The sequence below is a fragment of the Pleurodeles waltl genome, chromosome 12 (assembly GCF_031143425.1).
Source record: "Pleurodeles waltl isolate 20211129_DDA chromosome 12, aPleWal1.hap1.20221129, whole genome shotgun sequence".
NCBI lineage: Eukaryota > Metazoa > Chordata > Amphibia > Caudata > Salamandridae > Pleurodeles > Pleurodeles waltl.
This window is the reverse complement of record NC_090451.1, coordinates 330411285-330428810: the sequence shown is the minus strand read 5'-3', so window position 1 is coordinate 330428810 and position 17526 is coordinate 330411285. Positions and strand designations below refer to the sequence as shown.

Genomic DNA, 17526 nt, shown 5'->3' with positions numbered 1-17526 from the left:
GGTATGGATTTTGGGGTGGTAAGGGCATTTTTAGGTTTTAGGGAGGGTTTGGGTTTTGGGGTAGTAAGGACATTTTTAGGTTTTAGGGTGGGTATGGGTTTTGGGGTGGTAAGGGCTTTTTAGGTTTTAGGGTGCCCATGGGTTTTGGGGTGGTAAGGATATTTTTAGGTATTAGTGTGGGTATGGGGTTTGGGGTGGTAAGGGGTGTTTAGGTTTTAGGCTGGGTATGGGTTTTGGGGTGGTAAGGGCATTATTAGGTTTTAGTGTGGGTTTGGGTTTTGGGGTGGTAAGGGCACTTTTAGGTTTTAGGGTGGGTTTGGGTTTTTGGGTGGTAAGGGCATTTTTAGGTTTTATGATGGGTTTGGGTTTTGGGGTGGTAAGGGTATTTTTAGGTTCTAGGGTGGGCATGGGTTTTGGGGTGGTAAGGGGTGTTTAGGTTTTAGGGTGGGTATGGGTTTTTGGGTGGTAAGGGGTGTTTAGGTTTTACGGTGGGTATGGGGTTTGGGGTGCTAAGGGGTGTTTAGGTTTTAGGGTGGATATGTGTCTTGGGGTGGTAAGGTAATTTTTAGGGTTTAGGGTAGGTAGGGTTTTTGGGTGGAAAGATGCATATGTATGTATGTATGTATATATATATATATATAATGTATGTTATACTTACCTCTAGGTTTTACCATACATATTACTTTACCAACTATGCCTTTACTACGCGGTAAAGACATTCGTGGAAAAAGCATATGCATTGTAAAAACATTTTGTGGTAAGTGCATGCGTGGTAATGACCATGCATATTACTTACCACGTTGTAAAGGCATGCGTTGTAAGTGTATGTTTTGTTCCATCATACAACCAACTGTAATCTGTAATGTCCCAGGTCACTGGGATACTAGTCAAGGCACAGCAGCATCTTCCAAACATACACAAGCAATAACTCAAGTTGTGTGTCACACATTGCTCATCTCCAATCTCCAGACAGAGATGGCAGACTGGTTGTTGGGTTCAACCTGGCAATGTAACAATGAAGGGTATGGCCAGAACTCACTGTCACGTAGCTGCTGTGCTTCCCTCAAATGCCAGTCAAGCTCAGGGTAGGTCACCACCAGGATGCGGACCATCGGGGGGGTCAAGCTCCGGCATGCGCCCCACCCTTGTTGAGAGGACTCCCCCAGCTGGACCTCTACGCTCTTCGGTGTCCAGAGTCTCAGGTCCCTCTTGTGACAGTGGGAGCTCTACCAACAATGGACCCCCAGGGTCTGCACCTTTCAGGAGATGGCTCTGCAAATCCCTTGTTTCTGATGGGCAGTGACCTGTATGGGTGCAAAAGACAAAGAGGTCACAAACCTATTTTTCTAAACAAATGTTTATGACACACATTTTACAAACATCAACCATTCTATATTTGTCAACAGCCCACAAGTGTAAACCATACATGGTCACAGGCACATGGACATAAATACACCCTTTTGGAGTCAACTGTGGACTAACACACAACCATGCTCATGGCATGCACTGACTGAACAAACCCACTGACATCAGGTAGCCCAGGTACAAGCAACATGTACTGTGATGTGAGCCACAATGAAACACAACACACCTTTGTGACCTTCTGTAGGCAAACTCCTTGGCCATGACTAGACAGACACATTTACATCCAGCCACTTTGACTCAAAGCATACAGTCCCTGCAGGCAAATACCATAGTGTACACCACTCACTAACATTTAAGTGACAAGGAACGGGCTGGCGTCATTGTCACGTAACACCTCTTCCCTCTCCATGTGTGGAGATGTGGGCTACCTAATGTAATAACACTACTCCTGAGTGGGTTTGTGTAGTATGTACTGGTATCCCTGAACACACATTTTACCATATATTTTACTCCTACAGCAATGACATCAAACATACCAAGGTATGTTTTGTCTGTTTTGTTGCATATAATGCCAATGAGTCACAAGTAATGTTCTCCCTCAAGCTATCAAACTATCTGCACTGTAGATTAGTCAGTTGTGAAATATGCCTGTACTATACAAATATGACTCATGAAAAGGTGACTACAGAGCTGCATGAGTAAGGGGCCTGTCATAAGTCAATGACACACATTGATGATGGGGGTCAATGGACATATGTAGTAGGTCAGGGGGACCCTCAATACCCATTCCCAATGAGGCAAATGTCCAAAAGCATTCCGGGCAAGCCTTGACTCTGAAGACTCATTTTTGCCACATCAAAGGATTTGCAGGTCTACATGGAGGGGGCCTTGGGCCACAGTTGCAGAGCCACAGTAACTCTGCCCCCGCCTGGTCTATCCCACCTACTGGGAGCACATCTGACAGTCATTTTTATCTGCAGGCTGAGTCTACAGACCCTACAGGACACTAACATTTCCATCAATTCCATGTATTACAGTACATCCTGTGGCAATCCTCTGTGAGCACAGGGTTTTGTGGCACGCTGAAGGGCACAGTGAGTTTAACATGCTTCTCAGACAGCAGTTTGCCAAGGCCAGATGTGTCCTGAGTGTTTTGTGGGACCATACACATTGATGATAAGGTCCGCATAAGACTCAAGAAGCATACCTACACAGCTCATGCTGTAATGCAAATACATGTTGGCCTTCATTTACAAAAATCATATCCAAAGATACATCATTGTATGCCTGTAAAGTCTGCTTGCCTAGATATGTTTATGCAACTGAAGGGGGATTTATGCTTAATCAAACAACACAATGGTAATGTTCCTTACACAGAGTACAGCTCTCTACTACCAGCACTGTCAACATCCTATGTACAGACTCCAAAATGTGACAATAGGCATCCTGTACAACTCACTGGCACTTAGAGGCACATTGTAGCCTATATGGAAGGAAAGGATGGTGTTGAACATAGACATATGCCTATAAGGTCCTTAACTGCTCCTCTGGTAAGCCATAGAGCTGACCATATACAGGAAGGACTTCTTCCACAAGCTTTTCCAGCTCCTCTGGAGTAAAGGTTGGGGCCCTTTCCCCTGCTTGGCTTGGCATGATTTCTCCCTGAGGCGGCACACAGCAGGTGAAGTGGTGGAGGTGTTGATGGCAGCGGTGTCAGGAGTCAAATCAGTGTTTTTGTCTAACCCAGAGTACATGTACACAACATACGCAGTCATCACTGCCGACAGACACAGCTATTGGGCTGCAACTGTCACAGTGAACAAAGTTAGCCTATGGCTGAGTCTGCAGCGGTTGTAAACACCCACCGTGTGATTGACTTCAGCTGGTGGTCGCGGACGGTTCTTCATGTCCAATGTAGGGGGTCAGGCATCCACCATTTTGTGGTTGCAACTACAGTGTTGGGGGCTTTTAAATGCATCACAACATCTACAGAGGTATCAGAACCTCTCAATATATGTGCAGCAGCCTTGTTATGTAGATTCACGGACACAATCATGAGTGTAGTGTGTTGCTGGTCCCAGATGGCATAAAATGGAGGTTCCCGACTCACCGTCGGTGACAGTATTTGTGGTGATCGGGGTGGACTGTCAATTTAATCCAGTTTGGATGTGTAATGTTACTATAGCCATTCCTGCATTGTCACATGGACTTTGTTGTATACATCATGTTTGTTTGTGCGTACACATTTACTAATGCTCCAACACATCTGATGTCACAAATAGGAAGCCTGGGAGAGAGAGGAGGCAACAAGCTCCAGTCTACCATCATCTACCAGACCTTCAAACCATGGAAGAATGTCATATTATAAAACTCTTCCGTCTGAATCAGCAAACTATTGTGGATTTATATAATCAGTTTGAATCTGATATAATGCCTGAAAACAGTAGTTCAACATGCATTCAAACCATTGTGAGACTTGTGTAAGTATTACACTGCCTGGCCACAGGGTGCTTCCAACATACAATGGCCATATCTGGTGGCATGCCCCAACCTATGCTTAGTGGTGTGTTAAGAGACATGCTATCAGCACTGCTAAAAAAACTTGACAGTTATATCAGGTTCCCTGTGGCCAATGTGAAGGCTGACTTCTATGGTTTTGATCACCTCCAACATGTGGTAGGAGCCATTAATAGAACACATGATGCCTTGGTGCCACCGCAAACCACTGAACAAGTCTATTTAAACAGGAAGAACTTCCATTCTATCAATGTGCAAGTTTTCTGCTTGTCAGATCGCAACTTCTCAAATGTTTCTGCCTGGTTCCCTGGATCAGACCATGATTCCTTTGCAGTCCAGAACAACACCACACCCAGGGCTGATGTCACAACTGCAACCAGAGAGGGCCTGGCTGGTTGGTAAGTCACATCTGTCCTGATTTTTTGTGTGCATTGTCAGGTGCTACAATCATGAAGTAAGTGACTAATTGTGGCACCCATGTCTTATTCCAAAACAGGAGACTCAGCATACCCAAACCGTCCTTGGCTGTTAACACCACTGAGGAATCCAACTATGCCAGGAGAAGTCAGTTTGTTTCAGTGAGGCCAATGGAAGAATAGAGCAGGCAGTAGAGCAGGCTTTGGCTCTTGAAGGCCAGAATTTGCTGTCTGGACAAGACTGGGGGAGCCCTCCTCTACTCACCTGGGAAGGTGTGTGAGATCACCGTGGCATGCTGCATGCTCTATAACATCGCCCTGCGGAGGAATATCCCTTATATCCTAGAGGAGGGAGGTCCTGCGGGGCCACCAGGAGAGAATCCAAACATACCAAATGAAGATGATAGTGGAGAAAAGGAAGGAGCTGACTTGCAACAAGATCTCATCAACAGCTTCTTCTCATGAGTGTAAGTATGTCATGTGATGTCATGACTTTGTACAATGAACTGTAGTCATGACAATATGTGTAGTAAATTCTTGAAAATAGCTAGGGAGCTGATGCTCAGGCAAAATCAGCCAAAGGGTGTTTGATGAGGTAGATTTTGACACATTCACATCTTGATGCTGTTACTTTATTTGTGTTAGATGTATTGTTATGTACTTTGTTCTTCAGTTGCTTGCTGTTTGACTTGTGTCATATGTATGGCTCATACCTATACTCCTTGTTTTGTTCTTTGTTCAGTTACCTTCACCGTGACATCCTCATGTGGGTATTTCAGAGTTGTGACACTGGCAGGATTGTGATGCTGTTCAGAAATACGAAGTGGACATGGATTGTTCCAGGGAATGTAGGACACAGACGTTGGGTGTAGAAGACCTGTGCCAAGACAGCTTGCACAGTAATAGGATGGAAGTTTAGAAGACTCCACTGGACTTGTTCCTTGTCGTGTGGTGTCCCTGATGCATAATGTATGTTATCGTGGTCAGAAAATATGTAGTCCTAGGCCAAATTCATATTAGTTTCCCTTCACATTGGCTAAACACTCTTTTTGTATGAACTGTATATAGCTGTTGATGTGTTTCATCATTGTGGGCCAAAGTGCCTGTGCCACATCACTGACGTGTGTGTCATACCACCAGATGCTGAAGCACTGGATTGTAATGACCCTGTGATTAGAAACCTTTGTACTGCCATCTGTCTGAGTCTTGCATTATATGATGTTGTATTGCTTTTGTGTGGTAGGCAATATGGCTCCAGCTGATGACATCAACCACTTAAATTTCCTATTCTACATGACAATATCTGATAAATCCCTTACTTCCATGGTATGGAGGTCTGTACCTGTAAATTTTAGTCTTTACCCAGTATAATTCATACATGTAGGATTTGCTATGTTTTTGACATATTGATATCCTATGCGCTGCACAGTGTAAAGAGATTTCTTCTTTGATAAGACACTTGAATGTATGTGTTTGTGTGGAATGGTTGTAATCCTAAAATGGACACTGTGTACATACAACATATCCCTATTTGCACAAGTGCCTTCGAGTATCATCATATGGTTCACATGATCTGACATATCTACATGGCTAAATGTGAAATTAAAGACAGCAGACAATGAGTCTGTGACTTGTGTATTTATTTCAGTGCACAAACATAAATTAAAATTGGGGCATAAATGAAAATCAAAGTGAAGTGAAGGGGTCAGTCATGGTGGATGAAATCATTGGAGTAAAAGCCACAATACTAGAAGTCCAAAGTTCAGAGTACTCATCCCATTGGAAATGGAAAGTGGTTCAGGGCCAGTCAGCAAAGTGAATGAGTGGAACACAAAGAAGGACAATATGGAAGAGGATTATGGCTGGCAGTGGTGGGTGTCTTGCCATCCGCACCTTCTGGTTTCTTTGCTGGACATTCCTTTTTGCGAGGGGGGATCAGCTGCAGAGGCCGAGGTGTCTGAGGCTGGTTGTGCCTCTGGCAGGGCCTCCCTTCCTGTGGGTGCTGCAGATGTACTTGGCTGTGATGTAGTTGCCACCTCAGAAGGGGTGGATGTTGGGAGGAAAGCCCTGCTCAGGGTGGTGTTGATTTCCCTCAGGATGCCCATGTTGTCATTGTGGGCATTCATTATGTCCATAATGACCCTCTGCAGCTGCTTAATGTCCCTGAGTTCAGACAACACTTGGCCCATACCGCCTTGGGACGCCAGATAGACACCCAAGATATGGCTGATTGTGTCCTGGCTGACAGAAAGCCCAGTGGCTTACTATGCTGGCCCACAGCATCCCTCCCACGCACCCTACTCCTATGAGCCTGTGCCCTTGGCACAGGGTACCCTCTGCAGCTGGGTTCTGGACCCTTAGTGTCAAGAGTGTCATGTTCAACCTCAGGATCCAGGACTAGGGGGCACAAGATGGTAGAAACTGTGCTAGATACACAGGCTGTGGGGCATAGTTGCCTGGGATGTCGATGCAACAGGACTGGGAGGTGATATTGTGGCCACAGTGAGACTCACTGTTGCCATCTGGCCAGGTTGCCCAGATAGGCCAGGACCCTCCACCACATCCACAGGTCAAGGAATGTCGTTATCACTGAGGGCTTCAGCCAGGGGGGTAGTGTGTCTGTTGGGTGGCTTTGGTATACCCAGTGGCACCTTGACCTGCTGATGAAGGCAGTACATTGTTACTGGTTGAAGTGTGACATCTACCTCCACAGCATTTGTGTTACAAGAAGCCGAGACATTGGACATTCTTAAGTTGTAGGTTAGGCTTTTGTGCCATGGTATTCGAATATTTGACATGGCATGCAAAGCTTGCATAAACTATTAGATTCAAGCAGCTCATGAGATGTGTAGATTAGTGCACTTTGGCTGATGGAGGGTAAATTACATCTTACCAACAGTGAAACCAGCACAATGTAGAATCAACATGTGCCTTTGTCCATGTGGAGGCATAGTTGAGTGAGATGTAGGTAAACACAGAACGTTGTTGTATATGTGACTGCAGACATCATGTGTGCAGTGCTATGTCAATGTGTTTGCTGCCACTACCAATCTGGTGATGCATTTTAAGGCCTCAGGAACACTTGATGTACACACTTGGTAAGGTGTCATTCCTGTCCTCAATAGTGTAATCTTGGGTATGAGGTCATGATGGAGCTAGGTAGACAGTGTCAAAGCCCAGCTCACCTGAGTCCTTGTTCAGTTCTGATGGAGGTTGAAGACAATCCGACCCCACCCTGAAACTGCTTGTTCCAGCACACTAGTTTTTAAAACAGTGCACTAAGAACAGAAGCTCAAGGGAAGGGGGGAAGTGGATAAAATAAAATAAAGAGACAACACCGTTCTTGCGTTTCCACTGTTGAAGTGCTGCACAAATCTGCGGCCCTCTCTGACTTCTGTAGAAACTAGTGCCTAATGAAACATAAACAAAGAACAGATAAGTACAACCTATTCCTAACTGGGTTCCTGACTATCCCTTTATTTATTAAAAAATTTCTTCTAAAAGTACCTCTTGGATCCTGGTTTCTAGTTTCCAGGTTTGGAATGTGTTACTGCTCTGGGATGTGCTTTCTATTACTCTAAAGCTTCTAAAACATTAAACAAATACCGTTATCAGAATTACCAATATCAAACATTCATCTTAATATAACTAAAGCCTAAATTCCCAATAGCAGACTCACTTTTCCCATATTTCCAGAATCTTTTATAAAAACAAATACTGTACTTTTACGTCAAAATACAGCATGTAATTTGTGCAAGTCCTTGATTTACTGTTTGCCTCACAAAGTTCCGCAAAGTATTCTTGTAACAAAGAGTTTGAATCACAATGTTCGTGGAAGGTATCTTGTTTCAAATTGTCTATACACGAATCCAGAAATTGTTGTCAAAGTTCTTTCAGGTAATAAAAGTTTTGCACTTACTTGTTGCTGGCAAGAGATACTGATCAGTCTAACCTTGTCTTCTTTCTCTTTTGCAGGTTGCTTGTAGGAGAGAGGCTGAGGCAAGGAGGAACCGGAAACCGGAAGAAGAAAGAGCCAGCAGCTGCGCCCATTGAAGCCAATGAAAGTCTGTAGAGAGCAGGAGTGCCAGCGCCGAGGGATCTGTCCTCAGGTAAGCGGGAGGTAGACGAGCACAAGCACTGGGTGAGGCTCGGGGGCTGTCTTTTATAGACAGGGCTGGGTGTGGTCCTCACATGCTGCACATGTTCTTGAAAGGTGTGCAGAGCTGGGTGTGGTTTGAAGAGCTGGGTGTGGTCCTCACATGCTGCACATGTTCTTAAAAGGTGTGCAGAGTTTCAGTTATTATGCAAATGAGGTAAATTAACACATGGCCTAGAGCGGAGTGTTTTAAAGAAGCCTTGGTAAAAGCAAGGCCCAATGTGTAAACAAAACAGCACATTAAACAACATACACAGAAGCCTAGGGGGGGGGAAGGTGAGATAACAAGAAAGGCTTTCAATAGTAAGTTTAAAAGGGAGCTATTACAGAACCCACTAGTGCAGTGAGAGGGGACATGCTCTTTGCTGTGCACAAACCCTAACAGACAGACACATCTCTGAGTTGAGCATGATCTGCATATTGCTCACACACGGGTGAGAACACTTCAATTGAGAGTTAACAAACAGGGGTCTTTGGGCAAGTTAACACTGGGCTGGTGTTTGGAGTTACGGACACAAGGCCTGCTGGGAGTTGCAGTCAGGTCACTCCCTCTATTACATACACTTAACAAATAGTATCCTCCCAGGTGAGTACACTTCAATTGATAGTTAACAAACAGGGGTATTTTGCCAAGCAAACTCTAGGCTGGTGTTTGGTGTTACAGAAACAGGGCATCCAGGCCTTAGCAGTCAGATCACTCCCTTACTTTCCATACTTGACAAATGATATCCTCCCAAGTGGGTACACTTAAACTGAGAGTTAACAAACAGGGGTATTTGGACAAGTGAACACTGGGCTGGTGGTTGGAGTTACAGACACAAGGCTTCCTGGGAGATGCAGTCAAGTCACTCCCTCTACTACACGTGCACAAGCTAAATTTGGGTAGTACGTTTCTATATGCAGATTGCATTTAGGTTTGAGCATACATTTACATGTTGAGACATACCATTAATCCTGGGATTTGTTTGATACTCTATAATTTCTCTGTAACGGTATGCTTTTAGAAATTTTAACCTCATATTTGTTTGCCATTTCAGTTAATTTATCATGAACAGTTACAGCCTTTCTTGTAATTTCCTTACACAAGTAAATACATTATTTTTCTTGATATTGGTTTATGGGATCATGATCCTAGCATCCTCTAATAATTTCTTCCAATTAAATTTTTAATTTACACATGTTTAGTAGTCTCTCCTTTTTTGGAGCTAGACAAGCATTTGACCTTGAACTAGTACTCAGTCTTTCTGCATCCTCAATGATCACACAATTTCTAACAGCTCTTCAAACCAAGGAAGAAATAAGCCACCTTCTAATAAATTAGTTTCACCTAGCAGAGTTTGTGTTGTGAAGACAAATTGTCTTCCCTCTCCTAATGCTTGAATGGTTTGTGGATGTGTCCATACTACAATCTGTGAATTTTGAGATGTTGGGAAAAGCCCATTTAGTGTATACCTCCAGCTGCCTCTTGAACTACTGTAGCTGGTGTACGAACAACCTGTGCAGGCACTGTCTGTGTTGTAATCCATTCAGTAATTTGTACTGGAGTGGTAATCAGAGATCCTGAAGCTGTAGCATGTGTTACCATCTGAGCAGAACTCATTTGCACTGTAGCACTTGCAACTGTTTGCTGAGTGACAGGCTGTGTAGTAACAGGCTGTGCAATAATCGGTTATGTTATTAATGGCTGTGGCACAATCGGCTGAGTCAGTTTGAGTTGTGCAAATGCAGGTGGTACTGCTTGCATCGGGTTAGTAACTTGTGAAACATCTGGATCAATAAAAGTTATAGCTATGGTCACATTATTATCAACTGAGCTCCATCATTCGGGATAGGACCCACATAAGGTGGCGGACGTGTAGTGAAACGTTCATATAAAATGTCATCACCCGAACCAGTATCCGTGTCAGATTTTGTTACTTCTTTCGTTTCTTTATCCCCTTTAATATTTTCCCTGTTAGGTTTTTCAGAATCTCAGCCTTTGTGTTTTTCTCTTTTCTAAGTAAGGGATATAGGGCCAGATGTAGCAAGCCGTTTGCATGGCGCAAACTGCGAAAAACCCAGTTTGCGCCATGCAAACAGCCTCCTGCGATGCTCATTCCCCAATTGCAAGTCGGTACCGACTCGCAATTTGGGAATGCGACTAGCAAATAGGAAGGGGTGTTCCCTTCCTATTTGCGACTCGCATCGAATGCGGTCGCAAAGCAACTCGCAGCTACCACCAGTGTCACACTGGTGGTAACTCATTCGCAAAAGGGAAGGGGTCCCCAGGGGACCCCTTCCCCTTTGTGAATGTCGACAAAAATATTTTTTCAGATCAGGCAGTGGTCCTATGGACCACTGCCTACTATGAAAAAACGAAACCAAATGGTTTCGCTATTTTTTTCATTTTGCAACTCGTTTTCCTTTAAGGAAAACGTCTGCAAAATGAAGAAAAAAAAACTGCTTTATTTAAAAAGCAGTCACAGACATGGAGGTCTGCTGACTTCAGCAGGCCACCATCCATGTGAGTGCAGGGACTCGCTATGGGGTCGCAAAAAGCGACCCACCTCATTAATATTAATGAGGTGGGTCTTTGCGACCCCATAGCGAGTCGCAGAAGGTGTCTGAGACACCATTCTGCATATGCTTTTGCGAGTCTGAAATTGCGAGTCGCACCGACTCGCAATTTCAGACTCGCAAAAGCATATCTTGTTACATCTGGCCCATAGTCTCTCATTACAACCCTGGCAGTTGGCGATAAAGCGGCGGTAATACTGCCAACAGGCGGCGTAAAGAAAATGGAATTAAGACCACGGCGGAAACCGCCAACACAGACAGCCACTTTAACACACCGACCGCCACAGTGGTAGCACCCAGCACCACGGCGGTAACCGCCAACAGTCAGGCTGAAGACAATGTACCGCTCACAGTATTACAACTGGCCTATCTGCAACCTTTTCAGGGGCGGTACCAACGACATAAAAAGCATGGCGGAAACAGTACACAGAAGGCAAAGGACTCACTTCTGGTGACTCAAGGAAGAAGCACGACGCCATGGAGCCCGAGTTGCACATTTTCCCCATGCCGGCCTACCTCCTCCTACACCAGGAATACCAACGCCGGCGACCACGACCACGGTGAGTACTGCCACCTAACACACAGGGGGGAGGAAAAAGAGAGTGACACACTCATGCAACACACAACACCCCCGCCCCCAACAACATACACACAAACAGGTGCAACAACATTACACATCCACCCTGTACCCCTCAGGAATAATGCAAGGACAAAAGGAAGTGATTAAAGTGAGTGTTATAAGATAAAATACAATAAATACGTCCTCAAAAAAAGTATTTACATATATACAAATGGATGGACACTGCCCAGTCCATAATGTCTGTGGGCCAAAGGGCAACGTCACATAGGCCAAGGCCAACATGGAGAGAACACTGCTGGGACATCAGGTTGAAAATACACAGGCACCTCAGGGGGAAGGGGAATGAAGGGACCCCTCAGCCGGAAGATGGTACAACGCCACTGGTCCTGGAGGGGGCTACATGCCTCTGTGACGTCCAGGGGAGTGCAAGGCCACAGTCTCTCAATTGGGCGGTTTGCCCACTGCTTGGTCCTGGGTAGTGCAAGGCCACAGTCTCTCTACTGGGTGGTCTGCACACTGCTTGGTCCTGGGGACTGCAAGGCCACAGTCTCTCAAATGTGTGGTTTGCCCACTGCTTGGTCCTGGGGAATGCAAGGCCACAGTCTCTCAAGTGAGTGGTTTGCCCACTGCTTGGTCCTGAGGAGTACAAGGCCACAGTCTCTCTACTGGGTGGTTTGTCCACTGCTTGGTCATGGGAAGTGCAAGGCCACAGTCCCTCTACTGGGTGCTCTGCCACCTGCTTGGTCATGGGGAGTGCAAGGCCACGGTCTCTCTACTGGGTGGTTTGCCTACTGCTTAGTCCTAGGAAGTACAAGGCCACAGTCTCTCTACTGGGTGGTCTGCCCACTGCTTGGTCCTGGAGAGTGCAAGGCCACAGTCTCTCTACTGGGTGGTTTGTCCACTGCTTGGTCCTGGGGAGTGCAAGGCCACAGTCTCTAGTAGATGCCTGCATTCACTGGTTCTGGAGGGGGCCATGTGCCCAGTGTGCTTCATCCTGGCAAGGAGGGGATGAGTGGATGTCTTCTTCCACTGGTTCTTGAGGGGGCCTTGTGCCCAGTGTGCTTCATCCTGGCAAGGAGTGGGTGGGTGGTTGCCTTCTTCCACTGGTTCTGGAGGGGGCTCTGTGTGCTGTGATGCAGCACTTGGGTAGTGCAAGGTCCCAGTCTCTCATCTGTGTGTCATACCCACAAGATTTGCAGTGGGCAGGATGCATAACACTCCATGGAGGCAGGACTACAGTCCATCTGCGAGCGGCGATCGCTGCACAGTGGTGGTAGTGCCAGTGCTGGTGTCTGTGCTGCCAGTGGTGGGCGGAGGATCCAGCCCTTCCCATGCAGCCTCGAACGGTTGCCCACTGGGGCTGCTTCTGCTGCCAGTGGTGCTGATTGCAGTGCTGGTGGTGGTGCTGGTGTCAGTGGGAGGAGGCTCCAGCTCTTTCCCTGCAGCCTTGGACGGCTGCCCACTGCGGCTACTGCTGCTGCCAGTGGTGCTGGTTGCGGTGCTGGTGGCAGTGCTGGTTGCTGTGTGGGGAGGCTTCGGCCCTTCCCCTGCAGTCTCGGACGGCTGCCCACTGGGGCTGCTGCTGCTGCCAGTGGTGCTGGTGGCGGTGCTGGTGGAGGTGGGGGTGAGGCTCCAGCCCTTTCCCTGCAGCCTCGGATGGCTGAGGCACCATGGTTGGTGGTGGGGGCTCAGATCCTGTCACAGCACCAGGCCTCCTGTCCTTCCTGCCTGCAGGGGCAGGCACTTTGCCCTTGGCAGCTGGTGGTGTCTCTTTGCCCTTGGCAGCTGGTGGTGCCTCCTTGCCCTTGGTAGCTGGTGGTGCCTCCTTGCCCTTGGTAGCTGGTGGTGCCTCCTTGCCCTTGGTAGCTGGTGGTGCCTCCTTGCCCTTGGTAGCTGGTGGTGCCTCCTTGCACTTGGCAGCTGGTGGTACCTCCTTGCACTTGGCAGCTGGTGGTGCCTCCTTGCCCTTGGTAGCTGGTGGTGCCTCCTTGCTCTTCCCCTTGGCAGCTGGTGCAGGCACACTGCCAGTGCTGATGGGTGTCTCCTTGGAGCCTCTTACACTTGCAGTGGCTGCCAAAACTACAGTGGCAGTAGACTGGGTGGCTTAGGTGCTGGCCTGGGTTCTGCCCACTCTGGCCCAAAGTGAAGGATGAGGGGGAGAGGGAAGAGGTCAAGGGTGGAAAAGATTCTTAGGGACACTGGGGTGTGAAGAGGGTGAAGGTTTGGGAGTGGAGGAAGAGGGGGTGGTTGTAGGAGGTGTCTGTCTGCTGTGTTTGGGTGCAGGTGCATGGGCTGGATGCTGTTGTGAGGTGGATGGCTGTTGGGTGTCTGAGTGCTTGCGTTTGTGTACTTTGGGAGGAGGGGGCATAGACACAGTGGGAGAGGACAAGCAGGAGGGGACACAGTGGAGGCAGTGGATGTTGGCATGTCTGCTTCTGGATGGTGTTTGTGTGAGTGCCTGTGGGATATGTGTGGTGCTTGTGTTTGCCTGAGCCACTCCTGTTTGTTGTCTGGGGTGCATGCTGGTCTTAATGTGTGCTTGGGATGGGTTAGGGTTCAGGGAAATGGGACTGGGTAGAGGAAGTTGGAGGGGGGGCTAGAGACAGGGACAATGGCTGCCAACAGGGAGGAGGCCAGAGCCTGGAATGATCTCTGTTGGGCCGCCATGCCAAAGTGATTGCCCTCCAGGAATGCATTTGTTTGTTGCAAATGCCCTGCCAGCCCCTGGATGGCATTCACTATGGTTGACTGCCCAACAGAGAGGGATCTCAGGAGATCAATAGCCTCTTCGCTCAGGGCAGCATGGCTAACTGGGGCAGGGCCTGAGGTGTCTAGGGCGAAGAAGATGCCCACCCTCCTGGGTGAGCGGGCACGGGAAACTCGCTGAGGGGCTGCTGGGAGGGCGACTTTACCTGTAGTTGGAGTGGCCACAGAGGTGTCCGCCACCGCTAGGGGGCTTCCATCGAAGGAAGTATCACTTTCAGAACTGTCCCCTCCAGTCCCCGCCGTGGTGCTCCCCTCGCCCTGCATCCCACTGGTGCCCTCCCTGTCGGTGGATTCGGCCTCCTGGGCCCTGTGGGATGCAGCTTCCTCCGTCGCCGGTGCTTCTGCTCATCCGCCAGATGATGCTAATGCACAGGACAGGGTGGCAAAACAAAAATGGGGGAAGACAGAGGATATACTTAGTCAATGCCAGCAACAACACCACCGTTGGCATACACAACACACAGGGGACAGCCCTACGCACTAGGCGATGCACTACCAGTCACAATGCTAGTCACCAGGTCATGCACAGTAATACCTAATGCCAGTTGCAGCATACCTGAGACCAACAGATCCCTGCCCAGTAGTGAATGACCACTAACTTGTTTGGGGATGGAGTGCATCAGGCCCTGCCCAACATGGAACCTACCCTGCAATGTCCGGCCTGCCTAGGGGCACCAACAGGTGCACATCCCCCACCTAGAGACCACCCCTCGATGCGCAAGTAGTATATTGGGAACTGTACTCACCCACTTGTGGCTGCTGTGATGGCCTCAAGCACCCATCCAGCTCTGGATAGGCCACCACCAGTATGCGGAACATCAGGGGTGTCAGGGTTCGAAAGGCACCCCTTCCTCATTGGGAGGCCATCCACAGCTGGGCCTCTGCTGCCTTCTTTGTCCAGCGTCTCAGGTCCTCCCACCGTTTGCGACAGTGGGTGCTCCACCTGCCGCAGACCCCCAGGGTCCGCACATCCTTGGGGATGGCACACTATATACCCTTTTTTGATGGGCGCTGACCTGCAGAAAAATAAAAATAGAAAATGGTATCAGTCATACCGTCCGGCTTGTTACACTCATGGCCCACCATATCCCTCCCATCCCCTTACGCACATACATTGCCCACCATACATGCAGCACGCTGCCCAGGACCCCCCAACTACCCCCCCTTACACGAGGACTTCACACACAGCACTTCATGCATTCATGCCCCATGCATCGTGCACACAGTGTACTCACCTGTTGGTCTGGAGGCCCATACAGCAATCGATACTGGGGTAGGACCCCATCCACCAGTCTCTCCAACTCCGCAGCAGTGAAGGCAGGAGCCCTTTCCCCAGTGACTCGAGCCATGGTCGCTTCCAAATACAAGTCACAGCAGCACTTGCAGTGTAGGTCCTCTCCTTTTGAAGGTCAGGTAGCAAATGAGTGAACAGATAGAAAATGGCGGTCACGTCCGCGGTGGTGCGTACCGTCACCTCCGGCGTACATCACCATTGGCTATTGTAACCCATAGGGCCCAATGATAACCAATGAGGAGTTGCACTGCGGTACTCAACCGCCTCCCGCAACAGCGGGGGGGGGTAGGCCATGGCACCTAACTGCGTCACAGCAGACATAAGCACATTTTGAGAATAAACATCAACATACTGTTTCTGTTACAACATGCAATGAATTGCACAGTGAGGAAATGTCAGACACTGACCAGTTACTCATTGTTTTGCCCCCTAGATTACAACCGCTGAGGATGAATAGGAGATGGAGCCATCCCCCGTTTACAGGCCCCTGGTGGACTTGGCAACAATGGAGGACAGGCACATTATCCTCACCTACAGACTTGATAGGGCCACAATCCAAGAGCTGTGTGCCCAATTGGAGCCAGACCTGATCTCAGCTATCCATCAGCTCAGTGGGATCCCCCCTCTTGTGGAAGTCCTATCTGTGCTCCATTTCTTGCCAAGTGGCTTCTTCCAAGTGACAGTGGCCTTGGCAGCAGGAATGTCACAGCCAATGTTCTCAAACGTGCTGACCAGAGTGTTGTCTGCCCTGAAGAAACACATGCACAGCTACATCGTATTCCCCCAGGTGGAGGATTTGGCCACAGTAAAAGCTGACTTCTATGCAATGGGACATATATCCAACATTGGTGGGGCAATTGATGGTACACATATTGCTTTTGTCCGACCGCAGAGAAATTAACAGGTGTTCAGAAATTGAAAGAGCTTTCACTCGATGAATGTGCAGATAGTGTGCCTGGAGAACCAGTACATCTCCCATGTAAATGCAAAGTATCCTGGGCCTGTGCATGATGCCTTTATCCTGAGGAATAGCAGCTTTCCATATGTGATGGCTCAACTCCAGAGGCACCGGGTGTGGCTAATAGGTGTGTATTAGAAATGGGGTCTTTGGTTGGCAGTCAGGTTACCCCCTGTCCAAGCAAGGACCCTCACTCTAGTCAGGGTAAGTCATACACAATCCAAATTATCCTGTGCCCACCCTCTGGTAGCTTGGCAATGAGCAGTCAGGCTTAACTTAGAAGGCAATGTGTAAAGTATTTGTGCAATGAATCATACAATAACACAATATAGCACCACAAAAATACACTAGACAGTGTTTAGAAAAATATATAATATTTATGTTGGTATTTGCAGGTCAAAACTATCAAAGTTACAATAAGTAAATGTAGTGATATCACTGAAAAGTGATATAAAGTGCCTTAAGTCTTTTTAAAGCAAACAAAGTCTCTTTCAAGCACAAAGTACCTGGTTCACGTGAAAATCTCCGCAATGGGCCGCAGAGGAGGAGAAGCATAGAAACAAAGGGGGTGTGCGTCGATTTTCTCAGGCCGCACACGGTGATGCGTCATTTGGTTTCCACGCAGGGACGGCTGTGTGTCGATTTCTGGTGCTCGGTCGTTGATCCTCTTTGGGTTGCGGGATTTTCAGAAGCCATAGGGTCTGTACATGGAATCCTGGGCTTGTGGAGTGAAGACACAAGCACTGTGTCGTTCGGGTGGGCGTTGCGTGGAAGTTTCTTCCGCTTGGCAGACGCTGCATCAATTTCCCCTATGGAAGTCGGGCCGTGTCGTCCCAGGTCAGCTGTGCCTCGATCCAGTCGGCCATGCGTCGAAGTTCCGGTCGTAACACAGGCGCCGAGTCGATCTTCTCCTTGCGA

At 48.0% G+C, this 17526-nt stretch overlaps 1 long non-coding RNA gene across 1 annotated transcript in view; it reads left to right on the top strand.

Moving 5' to 3' along the window:
• The window catches only part of LOC138267480 (uncharacterized), a 169877-nt gene that overhangs the window by 45156 nt on the left and 107195 nt on the right, over nt 1-17526 (top strand). The window contains exon 2 of the long non-coding RNA XR_011199808.1: nt 8274-8407. This is a non-coding gene — a long non-coding RNA (uncharacterized lncRNA). The remainder of the gene's footprint in view (nt 1-8273; nt 8408-17526) is intronic.